Source organism: Erinaceus europaeus, chromosome 7, assembly GCF_950295315.1.
Source record: "Erinaceus europaeus chromosome 7, mEriEur2.1, whole genome shotgun sequence".
Classification (NCBI taxonomy): domain Eukaryota; kingdom Metazoa; phylum Chordata; class Mammalia; order Eulipotyphla; family Erinaceidae; genus Erinaceus; species Erinaceus europaeus.
Window position 1 is genome coordinate 78,289,969 of NC_080168.1, and position 15,550 is coordinate 78,305,518.

General features: G+C 41.2%; 1 protein-coding gene and 1 pseudogene across 4 annotated transcripts in view; both read left to right on the top strand.

Moving 5' to 3' along the window:
• LRCH1 (leucine rich repeats and calponin homology domain containing 1) overlaps positions 1-15,550 on the top strand; it is a 256,069-nt gene that overhangs the window by 33,090 nt on the left and 207,429 nt on the right. The gene's annotated exons all lie outside the window — the stretch shown is intronic.
• On the top strand, positions 1,044-2,251 carry LOC103111859 (translationally-controlled tumor protein-like; annotated as a pseudogene).

Here is a 15,550-nt window from a genome sequence, read left to right on the forward strand (position 1 = left end):
CAACAAAAATGGGGGGAAAAATAGCCTCCAGGAGCAGTGGATTTTCAGTGCTGGCACTGAGTCCTAGCAATAACCCTGGAGGCAAAAAAAAAAAAAACAACAAAAACCCAACAACAACAAATCACACCAAAATAAGATGATGGCCAGGTACCACCTTCTCTAATCTGGCAGAAATTCTTTCTAGGTTCTGCTCCCTTTCTATTTTCATTCTATCTGGGTAATGACTCTTATTGCAGGGAGCAGAGACTTGGAAGAGGACTAGCCCCCTGCCTCTATGGTTTGCTCTATCATCATCAACAGGAAGGAGTGTATTCTCTCTTGAAGATGAGTAATTCTGCTGACTCATCTAGAGTCCCAAAACTTGGTAGAGAATGCTTATTATTTGGCTTACTTAGCTTTCCTGGACCACAAAGTGTATTTACAGTTATTTGCACCAAGGCCTGTTACAGTGGCCTTGTGCATGTAATCATATTGTGTTATAGCCTTGTCTTGGGTGGGCTTCCTATTCATAATTTCTGGGTACAAGCAGTTCTCTTTCCAAGTAAAAAGAGACTTGGCTTTCTAGTAGAAATCTACAAAATTTATTTATTTTGAAATCTGCAAAATGTGAAGTTGTACATGTGTGTGAGCATGTGCGTAAGTTTAGGAGAAGATGTGTGGAGTGATCTATTTGCTATTGTAAAAATCCTCAGCAGATATTTTCAAGGTCTTGCTGACAAGACACCTGTCTCTCTCCTTTCCCTCACCATCTCTTATCTATTTGTGTTGACCAGATACCAACAAAGGTCGTTGATCTGTGCCCAGTGCCTTGAAAACAGTTGAAAATCAATGCATGAGCTCAGCAGTCATTTAAATTGAGTAGAATGGCTTTTCTGCCCGCTCCTCCCCCCCACGTCCCCGTCCCCCCCCCCGTCCCCCCCCCACGTCCCCGTCCCCCCCCGTCCCCCCCCCCCCCCCCCCCCCCCCCCCCCCCCGCGCGCGCCGCTCCGGCTGCATGGTGCTAGCTCCGAGCTCCCGGCTCCTGCCAAGCCAGCAGCGCCAGCGGCGCCAGTCTCCCTCCGGTCGCCACCATGATCATCTACCCGGACCTCATCAGCCACGATGAGATGTTCTTCGACATCTACTAGATCCGGGAGATCGCGTACTGGCTGTGGCTGGAGGTGGAGGGAAAGATGGTTAGCAGGACCAGAGGGCAGCTCGTTGGTGGAAATGCCTCCGCTGAGGGCCCCGAGGGCGAAGGCACCGAAAGTACAGTAATCACTGGTGTTGACATTGTCATGAATCATCACTTGCAGGAAATCAGCTTCACAAAAGAAGCCTACAAGAAGTACATCAAAGATTATATGAAATCAATTAAGGCAAAATTGAAGAGCAGAGGCCAGAAAGAGTAAAACCTTTTATGACGGGGGCTGCAGAACAAATCAAGCACATACTTGCTAATTTCAGAAACTACCAGTTCTATGGGAACACTAGGTCTGGCACCAGAGGAAGCTTCACAAATGGTGTAGTAGTGGCACTGTGTCTCCTCTCTCTCTCTGAAACCTACCTACCTTCCTTCCTTCCTTCCTTCCTTCCTTCCTTCCTTCCTTCCTTTCTTCCTTCCTTTCTTTCTTTGTAAGATTTTATTTATCTATTCATGAGAAAGATAGGAGGAGAGAGAAAGAACCAGACATCACTCTGGCACTTGTGTTGCTGGGGACTGAGCTCAGGACCTCATGCTTGAAGGTCCAATGCTTTATCCACTGTGCCACCTCCTGAATCACACTCTCCCTGAAATCTCTTAAGAGGGGCTACCAGGAGCAGTGGGATTATGCATGTGAGAGGCCCCAGGAGAAAGAGGGGGGGGGGGGGTGAAGAAAGAAGAGAGGGAATGAAATAGTTGTCCAGGGAAGGGTGGAAAACAAACAAAAAAACAGACAAAAAAAAAAAAACAACTATCAGTTGTTTATTGGGGAAAACATGAATCCAGATGACATGGTTGCTCTACTGGACTACCGTGAGGATGGTGTGACCCCATATATGATTTTCTTTAAGGATGGCTTAGAGATGGAAAAATGTTAACAAATTTGGCAGTTCCTTTGGATCTATCACCTGTCATCATAATTGGCTGCTTGTCATCTACACAACACCAGGACAAAATGGGACTGATATCATCTTGGACTCTTTGTTTATTTTTTACCTTAATTTATTTGGAATGGAGGCATTGTTTTTAAGGAAAAACATGTCTTGTTAGGTTGTTTAAAAAATAAAATGCAGGGGGTTGGGCGGTGCCACAGTGGGTTAAGGGCATGTGGTGCAAAGTGCAGGGACCAGCGTAAGGATCCCGGTTCGAGCCCCAGCTCCCCACCTGCAGGGGAGTCGCTTCACAGGCGATGAAGCAGGTCTGCAGGTGTCTATCTTTCTCTCCCCCTCTATGTCTTCCCCTCCTCTCTCCATTTCTCTCTGTCCTATCTAACAACGAGCAACATCAACAATGGCAATAATAATAACCACAACGTGGCTACAACAACAAGGGCAACAAAAAGGGGGAAAAATGGCCTCCAGGAGTGGTGGATTCATGGTGCAGGCACCAAGCCCAGCAATAACCCTGGAGGAAAAAAAATGCATTTAAACTCATTTGAGAGAATGCCTCTTAGTCTGATACCTATTTAAATCCAGTCCTAATAGTTGCTGGAGAGACTAGAGCCTGGTTGCTAGCTTATACTAGAAAGCTTGAATGTCTTCAGATAACTTCTACAAACTGCTTCTGGGACTGGAATATCAGAAACAAGAATCAGAAGTTAATTTTGAGTTGAAGTAAAGGGAAAAGACCATGCTCATTACAGTGCCAACATTTGAAGTGGATTCCTTATACATTTCATCAACTACAAATGGAAGTAGTTAACTATGGAAAAGATTACCTAAAGAATAAAAAGAGACTAATACAAAAAGTCAAGGAGCGTTTTTTTTTTTTTCTTTTATTTTTTGTCTCTAAGTTCTCTCATCTTCTCCCAGTTAGAAACGAAGAGGCAGAGAATGAAAAATACCACAGCCTTGAAGTGTGGTGAGGGTTGGGCTTGAACCTGGGTCGTGCACAGGGCAAAGCAGTAGAATGTTGTACCTAGTCTTTGTTGGATTCACCTCATTGTAATGCATATATCTGTTTCTTTGACCCTAGTTTCCTAGCCCAGTGCTAGACCCACATTGTCATTTGGGCTAGTTTTCTATTGCTTCCAAAGAAATTGCCACTAAAGATAAATGTTAAGACAACATATCTAATTTATGTATTTATCTTTAAGATTTACTATTTCAAGTAAGAGGGGGGTGGTAGTGGGGAGAGGTGCACTAGAGCACTGCTCAGCTTTGTCATATGGTGTTGTAGGAGATTAAAACTTGGACCTTTGGGGTCTTAGGCATGTAAGACTGATACACTAATGCTGTAGTATCTTCCCACCCCCAGACAACTTATCTTTATTGTCTCACAGATGCCCTTTATCGTTCTGGGAACAGTATAGCTGGGCTTTTGGCCTTACAAAGCTGTATTCATGGCATTGGCTGTGCTGCTTATAGCTGAGATTTGGAGTTTACTTGCAAATTCGTGAATCCCTTTGCCATTCAAGGTTGCATAATCACAGAAGTTGTATTCACAGGTTCTACCCACACTTATGAGTAGATCTTATATTGGGTATGTACCAGGGAAGTAGACCTTTTGTGGAATCATCTCCCCACCAGAATGCTCAACTACGTTGCATATATAAATGAGTGAATTCTGATAGATTCCAACACAGCAACCACTTTAAGTAGAATGAATAAAAATATTGGGTTTCTTACTTCAAGATGCAGCAGCAAGCAGTTTCTTTGTCACCAGTTTCTTTATCAACTGTTTGCTGCTAAATAAAGGCATAAGCAGAGAAGAAGAAAAGGAAGGCATAAGCAGTAGGAAAGGAAGGGAGGAAAAGGAGAAGGAAATCATGGTTGGGCCTTATTTTGGGTGGCTTGTTGTTGAGGAATGCTCCAGGCTGTTGATCTTCACAGACTGTCAGAGTTCTGTTCCTAGGCACAGCCCCTGTGATGTGAGGTGGTAGTCCCTTTTCATCTTAACTTTGAGTCTGAAGGGGTCCAGTCTGGATCTGAAAGAGCTGTCATTGGCTGAAAAACTTGACCTGGCATGTGTTTACTCCATAAATGTGTCATCCCCTTGCCCCTTACCCCCTGCCCCCACTCCCACCCCTCAATGAGAGTGGGATGTACTAGGTATGGAAAGGAAGTCTTAATTTCAAATCTCTTGGCTGCAGTTGGCTTGAAAAATCAGACTGAACCTTGGCCATTTGTGTCTGATTTGGGAGAGCAGGAAGGATATGTGGTTTGTGGTACCCATGTGTTATATCAGTCTATGACACAGTAACACTCTGTCCAGCCTCTGAGACTCCTGGTGCAGACAATGCCCTGCTTCCCTGACAGTTCCCAGGCGTGGGTGGCACCTTGTGTAAACATTGCTGCTTCCAGTACATCACAAGGATGAAGGGATCACACATTAATAACAGCTGGAGGAGCTCATTAAAATTCAGGGGGAAATATCAAGGGTGGAGTCTGCTAAGGTACAGATAGGAAGAGTCTTTTGTCTCGTCAGATTCACAGAGATGTCCCGAGTGCATTTCCGGACTCTAAGAAACAATAATTCTGTAGGAAGTGCCATGTTGTTCTTTAGAATAGCCTGTCTTCATTTTTTATTTCTTTCACTCCATCCAGAATTCATATGCTAGTCGTCTGGGTTCCCTTGAGAAGTGAAATAGCATGATGGCTGAAAATGGCAGTCACTAGTTTGGATTGGGAGCATCTAAATCATACAGTCACATGCTGAGAGCATGGGAGCTGGAAGCACAGGACTGGGCCCTCCTGCGCTCTGGGTGCACCTCTTTGGAAGGGAAGCATTTGCATTATTTAAAAAAATTATTTATAAAATAAAACATATCAGCAAGACTGCTGCATTATCTTTTGCTCTGATTTTAGTTGGTAGAGCCACACTGAAGTCTTCAACTTAGCATGAAAGACCTCACACTGATAAAAAGTTCCTTCATTTATGAGTCATTTGCAGATTTGCTGTGTCTAGGGAAAGGACTATATCCTAAAATTTGTACATAGACCTTGGAGTAAAAACCAAGCATGCCAAGTGACTGCTTTTGAAACCAGGATCCAGTAGATTTAGCTGAGCAGAGATGTCATATATTGAACTGCATCATCGAATTAAGAGCAGTTTGCAGACTGGGTCCCCATTCCCCTATGGACCTGTAGAACACAACCTCAGCCCTGAGTGTCACCAGTCATCAGACTTTTATTTTTTATATTTATTTATTCCCTTTTGTAGCCCTTGTTGTTTTATTGTTGTAGTTACTGATGTCATTGTTGTTGGATAGGACAGAGAGAAATGGAGAGAGGAGGGGAAGACAGAGAGGGGGAGAGAAAGACACCTGCAGAGCTGCTTCACCGCCTGTGAAGCGACTCCCCTGCAGGTGGGGAGCCGGGGGCTCGAACCAGGATCCTTATGCTGGTCTTTGAGCTTTGCGCAACCTGCACTTAACCCGCTGTGCTACCGCCCGACTCCCAGTCATCAGACTTTTATTTTATTTTTTAACCTTGTCAGAGAAATATTAGTCACTATGAAAGTGAACTCTGTATTTGGCTTCTTAGAACTCCACAGACAAGAAGTCTGCAGTACATGGATTGATAGTGCTGGAGTAATTAATAGCTCACCACTCCTAAAGAGTCCAAATTTAGAAAATACACACAGAGGAAGTACAGTGGAATGAAGTTCTCTAGTTTCACTAGGAAAGTGAGAGAGTGTTTTATATTCAAAATTTTGCCTTTAGGGACTAGGGAGAGGATATAGAAATGACAGCTTGGGAAGGCAGCCTACACATCACACCCTTTAGGAAGACTTAAAGATAATCTAGTTCAGATACAGAAGAATCACTCATTTTGGAGACTCTAAGGCCTGTTCTGGGGCCTCCATTTGTTACTTTTTTTTTTTTTAAGATTTTATTTACTTATTAATGAGAAAGATAGGAAGAGAGAGAACCAGACATCACTCTGGTACATGTGCTGCCGGCAATTAAACTCAGGACCTCATGCTTGAGAGTCTAGTGCCTTAGCCACTGCGCCACCTCCCGGACCATCATTTTTTACTTTTAATATCCTGCATACCAAAGGCTGTATTCCAACCCCCACTAGGTCCTCTTGTCATCCTTTTTGGACCTGTACTCCCCCCCCCCCACCAGAGTTTTTTACTTTGGTGCAATACTCCCAACTCCAGTTCAGGTTCTATGGAATTTATTTTCTTCCATATCTGCTCACATTATAGCTAGAAGGAAGAAAATGCTTTTTTTTTTTTTTTCCCCCAGCACTCATGGGTATAAGGTAGGTTAGCTTCATTTCTGGGACTTATCACTATAGATCTAATAACATGAACAAAAAGAGATGATAATACCTTAATAATTACAATGAAGCAAATAATCTTCAGTTTCTTACCTTAAATCACCTTCCCACCGTCTTCATCCATTTTAGTTTATTTTCCTGTAAGCTCATTTAAAGATAGCTGCCTGCTTAGTCTCTGATGTATCTAACAGTGTGCACTATTCAATAATTGTCAGTCAAAAAAAAAAAAATCTAGGGGCCAGGAGGTGGCACAGCAGATTGAATGCACACATTATTATGTCCAAAGACCCAGATTAAAGCCCTAGGTCCCTGCAGGGGGGAAACTTAATGAACAGTGAAGCAGTGCTGCAAGTGACTTTCCCCTTCTTTATTTCCTCCTCCTCCTCCGCTCTGTTTCTGTCTGTCCTATTAATAAAAGTAAAATGAAAGGGAAAATGTGGCTGCCAGGAGCAATGAATTCCTCATGCAGGCACTGAGCCCTAGGGATAAACCTGGTGACAAATAAAGTAAAATAAAATCTAGTTTCAGAAATATCTGTTCCATTGTTGCTCATCTGACCACTTAAAATGTCAAAGCCTGAGGTGCTTGGTTTTAAGAACCTCAGTGTTCTCACATTGTTAACTTCTTAGAGCTACAGAGTAATTTGAGCGGACTTACAGTCTGTGTTTAGGAAAGGCAGGTTGAGAATGTGACTTCCTGGAAGAGTGAGATGGACTGGGGAAACTCTGGAGTATTTTGGCACTCACCCTTGTTTTGCATTTCTAGCCTATGGCCTTTTTAGAGGTTCCCCCAGAACCTTCTCCTATTAAGAAATATAAAGATCTGGCTTCCCTGGGCATATGACCTTACCAGTGTGTCCTGGAACTCCCCTTTTCCAGATCCCTACCCCACTAGGGATAGAAACAGACTGGGAGGGGGCAGGGCAGTAACGCAGGGGTTAAGTGCACATGGTGCAAAGTACAAGGACTGGTGCAAAGTGCAAGGACTGGTGTAAAATGTAAGGAATGGCATAAGGATCCCAGTTCGAGCCCCCGCCTCCCCACCGGCAGGGGGGTCACTTCACAAGCAGTGAAGCAGGTCTGCAGGTGTCTATCTTTCTCTCCCCCTCTGTCTTCCCATCTTCTCTCGATTTCTCTCTGTCTTGTTCAACAACAATGATGGCAACAACAACAATAACAACAACAAAAGGGATAAAATGGCCACCAGGAGCAGTGGATTTGTAGTGCAGGCACTGAGCCCCAGCAATAACCCTGCAGGCAAAAACAAACAAACAAACAAACAAACACCAGGCTGGGAGTATGGATCGACCTGTGAATACCCATATCCAGTAGAGAAACAATTACAGAAGCCAGACCTTCCACCTTCTGTACCTCATAATGATCCTTTATTAACACAATAATATATAGACAGGTAAGCTGTTAGATTACTTTCCCAGTAGATTTTGCTTAATGAAATAAAACAAAGAAATTCTCTATTTAGTGTTAGGCAAAGTAGATGTATGTTTTAATTCAATCTTGATATTGGGAACTTGGTTGGTTTTGTTCACTACATCCAGTTCCATATATTTATTTATTATTGCTTCTGTGAACCCTGTGTAGCTCATAACTTTTGCATCCTCAAACTCTTGGACTAAAAATCACCTCATAGGGTTGGGGAGATAGCATAATGGTTTTGCAAAAGCACTTCATGCCTGAGGCATCAAGACGTCCCAAGTTCTATCCCCAGCATTACTATAAGCCAGAGCTGAGCAGTGCTGTGGTAAAAAAACAAAACTACAGCAACTACAACAAAACCCCAGAAAACCAAACCAAACAGAAAAACCACCTCATACTTCCCCAAATTCATGTATACTAAATAGACTATGGTGTCAACTATACCTGTAGCTTCTAAGTAAAAGACTTAAAGTGAGGCCAGTGGGAAGGTCCAGAACAGAAATAAATGTAGAACAGCAACAAAGGGAACTGAGAATTAAAATAAAGAGATGCAGCATAAGGGGTTTGGAGGTAGGAATAAGGAAGAGGGAGAACTACATCAGAATTCACCAGTATCTACTGAATTTGTGCCTAGTGTCAGGCATTGTTCCTAGTATTGGAATATATATATATATATATAAAAATATATATATATAATCTTTATTTTTTGGCTAGAGACAGAATTCGAGAGGGGAAGGAGAGATAGAGAGGTAGAGAGAGAGAGAGAGAGAGAGAGAGAGAGAGAGAGATATCTGCAGCATTCGCAAAGCTTTCCCCCTGCATGTAGGGAGTGAGAGCTTGAATCCGAGTCTTTGTGCATTGTAACCTGTGTGTTCAACTAAGTGTGCCACCACCTGGTCCTTGGATTTGATGTTTCATTCTCATAAGAATCCTTCAAGGGAATGCCCTTATGACCTTCATATTATATATGAGGAATTGGAAGGTTTTTCTTTCAGATTGTTCTACTTATTCCTCACTTCCAACTCCACTCCTAAATTAGTATTCTGCCTTTTCAAGCGCATGTATTTTTGTTGTTCTTGTTTGCCTTTTACGTAATTGATTTTCTTCTTCCCTCTCACCCTCCCTTCCCCTACCCCTTTCCCTCCCTCCCTTCCTTCCTCCCTCCCTCCCTCCCCCCACTCTTTCTTTCTTCTCTTTATTTCTCTTTCTTTCTTTCTCTCTTTCTTTCTTTCTTTCTTTCTTTCTTTCTTTCTTTCTTTCTTTCTTCTTTTTCCTTTCCTTTATACAATCCAAAATTAAAGAAAAAACTATTTGAAGAAAGTAGATGTGTTGTTAAAAACAGCTTATTCTGAGTCCCTAGCAGTTTTGAAAATCTTTGTGCATCAAGGGGAAAGCTTCATGAGCAGTGCTACAGATGTCTCTTTTTTTCCTTTTTTCTCTCCCCTTTCACTCTTAATTTCTCCATCTCTCTATCAGAACAAAGGGGAAAAAATGGAAAGAAGTGGCTTCTGGGAGTGGTGGATTCATAGTGCAGGAAATAAACCAGAGTGATAACCCTGGTGACAATTAACAAAAAAAAAAAGGATTTGGGTGGTAGCACAACCAGATAAGGGCATGTGGCGCAAAGCACAAGGACCCACATAAGGATCCCAGTTCGAGTCCCCGGCTTCCCACCTGCAGGGGAGTTGCTTCATAGGTGGTGAAGCAGGTCTGCAGGTGTATCTTTCTCTCCTCCTCTGTGTTTTCCCCTCCTCTCTCCATTTCTCTTTGTCCTATCCAACAATGAGTTACATCAGTAACAACAACAATAATAGCTACAACAACAATAAAAAATAACAAGGGCAACAAAAGGGAAAATAAATAAATAAAAAAATTAAAAAGAAAAGAACATGTGTGTATCACAAAATACTAAGGACCTTTGTTACTAGGCTCTCCTACCCATGGGACAGCAAATGCTGCTGGCATCTACATGTTACTTCATTGTTCTTTTCACTGAGAGTAGTTAGAGACTCCCTGCTTGCTTTTAAGTTCCTTTGGGTGTCTTAACAAGGGGAGGACTCATTGCCATTTGATAAAATTAGATAGTAAGTACCACCACGCAGCTCACAGAGGCTGCTGAACTCAGGAATAAAGGCTCTTAAACACCTTTCTTAGAATGTCTTTTCAGAAAGAAAACAAATGACAATTCTGTTCAGTCAAAGGTGGAGTCAGGTGCCTGGGTGGTGACATACCCTGTAGAGAGCACATGTTATCATGAGCAGGGGCCTGGATTCAAGCCCCTGGCCAACACAAGTGTGTATGGGGGGGGGGATTCAGGAGTGGTGGAGCAGTGCTGCAGGTGTCTCTTTTCTTCTCTCTTTCTTTCTCTATCTCATTTCTCACCCTCTATCAAAAGAGTAAAAGGGGCAGAACCAGGAGCAGAATACCTTTCTAAAATTAGCATTCCCCTACATTCACTTTGATCAAAGCCAGAGGCTACCCAGTTTTTATATGTTGCTATTTCAAGGAATTATCAGCCACAAACTTTCCAAAGGTTGGTCTTATGTCATAAAAGGTACAAAAAATGGTCTCTCTCATAAGTTAATAAGTTCTCCCATTCATTGTTGGATTTTGATAGCTCTCAAGATAAAAGCAGTTTTAGTTTCTTTTTATAAAGGTTTTGGTGCAGTTTGTGTAATCTCCTACCTATTATTTTGTGTAATCTCCTACCTATTATTTTCCTAGTTCCTGGATGCTAAAGAAAAATAGCCAGTGAGAATACTGGTCAATAAAAATAATGGGGTTCATTGTGTCAAAACATCTTCCATTCTTGATTAAGGTACTGATCCTGCAGTAGAGGCCTTTTTTGCAATATGGTTGCCTAGTTTTCACTGACTACTAAGGGACACTTAAAATTCTTATCTTTCACATGGACAATTCCCAACTCAGAAGTGACACCCTAGTGCACATTTGACTCCGAAGATTGTTTTAATGTCTGGATGTTTAAACCAACACTTACTCACTTCTAGGCAGAGTATCAAGTTTTTTAAATTAATTAATTAATTAATTATTTTTCCTCCAGGATTATTTCTGGGGCTTGATGCCTGCACTACAAATCCACTGCTCCTGAAGGTTATTTCTTTCCCATTTTGTTGCCCTTGTTGTCTTTATTGTTATTGTTGCCATTGATATTGTTATTGGATAGCACAGAGAGAAATCAAGAGACATGGGGAGACTGAGAGGGGCAGAGAAAGATAGATACCTGAAGATCTGCTTCACCACTTGTGAAGCGACCCCCCTGCAGGTGGGGAGCCAGGGGCTCGAACCCTGGATTCTTACGCTGGTCCTTGCGCTTTGCACCAACCTGCTGTGCTACCGCCCAACTTTGGAGCTATTAAGTTATAAGCTATTAGCTCCTCTCAGTGTCTTTTCTATGTAAAGGAATACATGTGAACAATATGATTTGATTCAGTTAGATTACTTCTGGCAGTGTCCATTGATTTTTAAAAAATTTTTTATTTATAAAATGGAAATATTGACAAGACCATAGTATAAGAGGGGTACAGTTCTACACAGTTTCTACCACCAGAACTCCTTATCCATTCTCCCTTGATAGCTTTCCTATTCTTTATCCCTCTGGGCGTATGGACCCAGGATCATTATGAGGTGCAGAAGGTGGAAGGTCTGTCTGGCTTCTGTAATTGCTTTCGCGTTGAACATGGGTGTTGGCAGGTCAATCCGTACTCCCAGCTTGTCTCTCTCTTTCCCTGGTGGGGCAGGGGTCTGGGGAGGTGGGGCTCCAGGACACATGGTGGCATCATCTGCCCAGGGAATTCAGGTTGGCATCATGGTACCATCTGGAACCTGGTGGCTAAAAAAGCATTAAGATGTAAAGCAGAACAAATTGTTGACTAGTCATGAACCTAAAGGCAAGAATATTGCAGATGAAGATTTGGGGTCTCCATTTTGGAAAAAGCTAGTAGGTCTATTTTAGGTATATTCCAAGGGGCCCACGACTTTACTAGTTTTTGTCTGAGCCTGACGGCTAACATGCAGGTGGACCCAATTTATTGTCTGGGGAGATGGTGTCATAGTTGGAAGTGTCTGTTGACTTGTACTGGCATCATTTCTTAACTAAAGTTGTCCCCCCAACTAAATTTCAAACCTTGTGAGGTTAGCAAACTTATTTTTCACATCAGTGTTCTTCCCTTTCATAATGAGGAATCTTTTCCAGTTGTTGATTTTTTTTTTTTTTTAATGCAGTGTAAATGGTGGTTGAAGATAATGCTGCAAAAGTTTACTCATCTTCTACAGATCCTGCCCTGGCCACTTGCCTTGGGCAGATTTCTTAATCTTTTTGATCCAAGTCTTCCTGTTCTGCAAAATAGGAATGATAGAGGGATACTAGGAGAGTTAAGGAAGATAATACACCTACAGCACAGCACTTAACAAATAGTAAACATTCAGTAAATCCTAGCCAATATTACTATGTCTATAATTATTGTCTATAGACAGGAGAGTAGCATAGATAGATCAGTGCTATGATTTTTCCGAGCAGCTAAACATTGTAATTAATCAAAACTTTATTGTTCAAAGAGTGGGGTGGAGAAACTGTATTTAGCCTGGAAAAGGAAAGAATAAGGAGGAGGAGGAGGAGGAGAAATTAAAGGAACTCTTGATCCATTCTGAAGTACTCTGAACTTAATTGCTTTTTATTTTTTAATTTTGACATGATTTCTAGTCTTGTGACAATTTTATGGTTAAAGCTCACAGTTCATCTATTGAATAGCATTTTTGCAAAGTACCACTTGTTAAACACAAAAGAAGTGTATTCTTTCCTATATGAAGCTATATGTAGTTTGTGTCTTAGTTGGGAACTGATGGAGAAGTATAGTGTATTAATTTGCTATAAAAGTTTCTTCCTCAAACTCCTCTCATACAACTAAGCAAATAAAAGCTCTGGGAATTCTCAGCTGGAAAGTAAAGAGAAATTTATGGGGTAATAGTGACATTGAGAAGTAGTTCTTTAAATAAGTGAATTTTTTTCATAGGTAACTGGAAACATTTATAGCTTTTAAAATGAACAGATGTGTCTCCTTTCCCCTCTTTCTTTTCTTATTTTTTTTCCTTTTCTTTTCTTCTCCATCTTTCTTCCAGAATTAGTAAGGTTTTAGAAATGAGTAGGAACAACTTGAAATTACTAGCATACATTTAAAAATATTTTGATTCTACTTGTTAAGTTTTAAAAGCACCTGACATTCATTTGTGATGCTCAGTAGAACGCGCCCAGTATTTCTAGAATTTTCAACAATTCTGTAAAAAATGAACGTGATCTGAGATTAGTCTTCTCCCTACATGTGTGTTAACTCAGGTAATTTTCACTGTTCAGATTATTTGTATATTTCTATCTTTTGGGTTGTGACTTGTCTAGGGGGATAAGAATGAATATTATCATTTATTTTTCTAGGTCATTGGCATGTTAATTAGTTGCAATACTAAGAAATCTTTCCCAGCTGAAGGAACAAACCACAAAGACCGTGGTTTAAGTCTGTAATTTTCTCCCCCTCTAATACCTAAGCCGTACATTCAGATTTGGTTATGTCTTGCAGGTGTCTGTTTTTAGAATTTTCTTGATTTGTGAGCTTCCATTTCTTAGACATGGATTAGTCTAGTACTGGAGGAAAATGAACAACTTTTAAAAGTTGTTCTTACTTTTCCTTTTTAAAAAGTTATTCTCTTTATTTATTTATTAGATAGAGACAGTCAGAAATCGAGAGGGAAGGGGAGATAGAGAGGAAGAGAGACAGACACATGCACATTTGCTTCTCCACTCAGGAGGCTACTCTCCATGTAGGTGGGGACTGGGAGCTTGAACCCAGGTCCTTGTGCATTATCATGTACACTCAATCAGGTGTGCCACCTCCCAGACCTCTTACTTTTCATTTTACATTTGTAAATCTTAAAAACATCATGTATTCCTCCCCCCGACCACACACACACACACACACACACACACACACACACACACACACACACACACACGCTAGAGTAGCAGGACAGTATTCCACCCCCCCCATTTCTCCCAAATAATTTATTTATCACTTTATGAGGGGGGAAGTTGATGGTCTACAGTGCAGTTGTTGATACGTGGGTGCAATTTCTCATATCTTCACCCATGATAGGCATTTTATAAGATAGGTGGTCTACAAAACACTTATCCTTAACTTAGATTCCCCTCCACTGTCTTATACCAGGACTCCAAAGCCTCCTCCTATCACTCCCTTCCTTACCCTATTTTCCAGAGTCCTTTGCTTTGGTGCAGTATAGGTAACTCAGTTCATGTTTTACTTTCTATTTTTCCTTTCTGTAGGACAGCATTTTTATTGCTGGTGTAGCATCTAGAAAAAGCTTGATTTACAGGGGATGCAAAATAAAAATATGAAAATAAAGAGAAGGGAGTAAAGCATGACTGGAAGGGGAAAAAAGATTAGTGGGTGTGATTACAGAGATGACCCATTTGCCAAATTCAGCATCAAACTTAGTAATTGCTTTAGGAGGGGCAGCATATAGTGTCCAAGAATGCTTGTCACGTGTAGTTGTTAACACTAGGTTTTGATTTCTTCTTTCTAAAACTATTTATTTATTTATTTATCTATTGGATAAAGACAGAGAGAAATCGAGTGCAGAGTGGGGCTGTAGGGGGAGAGACAGACTGACACTGCAGCACTGATTCACCACTTGCCAAACTTCCCCCTTGTAGGTGGGGACTGGGGCTTGAACTGGGGCTTATGCATTGTATGTAACACGTGTGAACAACTGCATGCACCACTGCCTGGCTCCAGTTCTGATTTCTTTGACAGGAAAATGGCTGACTAACCATGGATCAACTTGTATTCACAACATGCTGTTGCATGAAAGCGTGAAAACCAGAGCCATGAAGTTTCACTAACATCTGAGTCATAAAACTTTTTTTTTTTTAATTTACCCTAGTAAATCTGCGATGAATTATAGTAGAAAACCCTTGCAAGGCTGAGATACTGAAAGTGGTAACAACTTCCAGAGATAAATAAGTTACCTATTAGTCTGATTAAATGGCTCTGTTAGCTGCATGAAAAATAATACATAACTTACTTTGTTCACTATTTTGAAAAATTTCTTTACAATGTGTTACCTTTTATTTTTCACATGCTAAGATCTCCACAGCATTTCTCCCCACTCAGTGTGTTATTATAAACATTTTTGGGGGACCTGCTGGTGGTGCACCTGGTTGAGTGCACATGTTAATAAAATATTAGCACAAGAACCCAGGTTTGAGCATCTGGTTCCCACCTGCAAGGAGAAAGTTTTACCAGTGGTGAAGCAGTGCTCAGGTGTCTCTTTGTCCCTCTTGATTTCTGGCTTTTTCTATCCAATACCTAAGTAACGATAATTTAAAAAAGTAAAAAAAAAATTTGAACATAGAGGAACTGCATAGGTAGTGCTTTGGTCACCTTGTATTTCCTATGTAAATTCATTAATTCTTCACATTGTGCTGTACTTCCTTATCTGTGTGAGTACATATACTTTGTTGTGGAAAAATTTGAGGCATATTAGGGTAGGCATACATCATGATGCTTACCCTCTACTTTATTTTTATTTATCTATTTTTAAAAATATTTTTATTTATTTATTATTAGAGCCAGAAATTGAGAGGGGGAGGTAGAGAGGGAGAGAGACAGAGAGACACC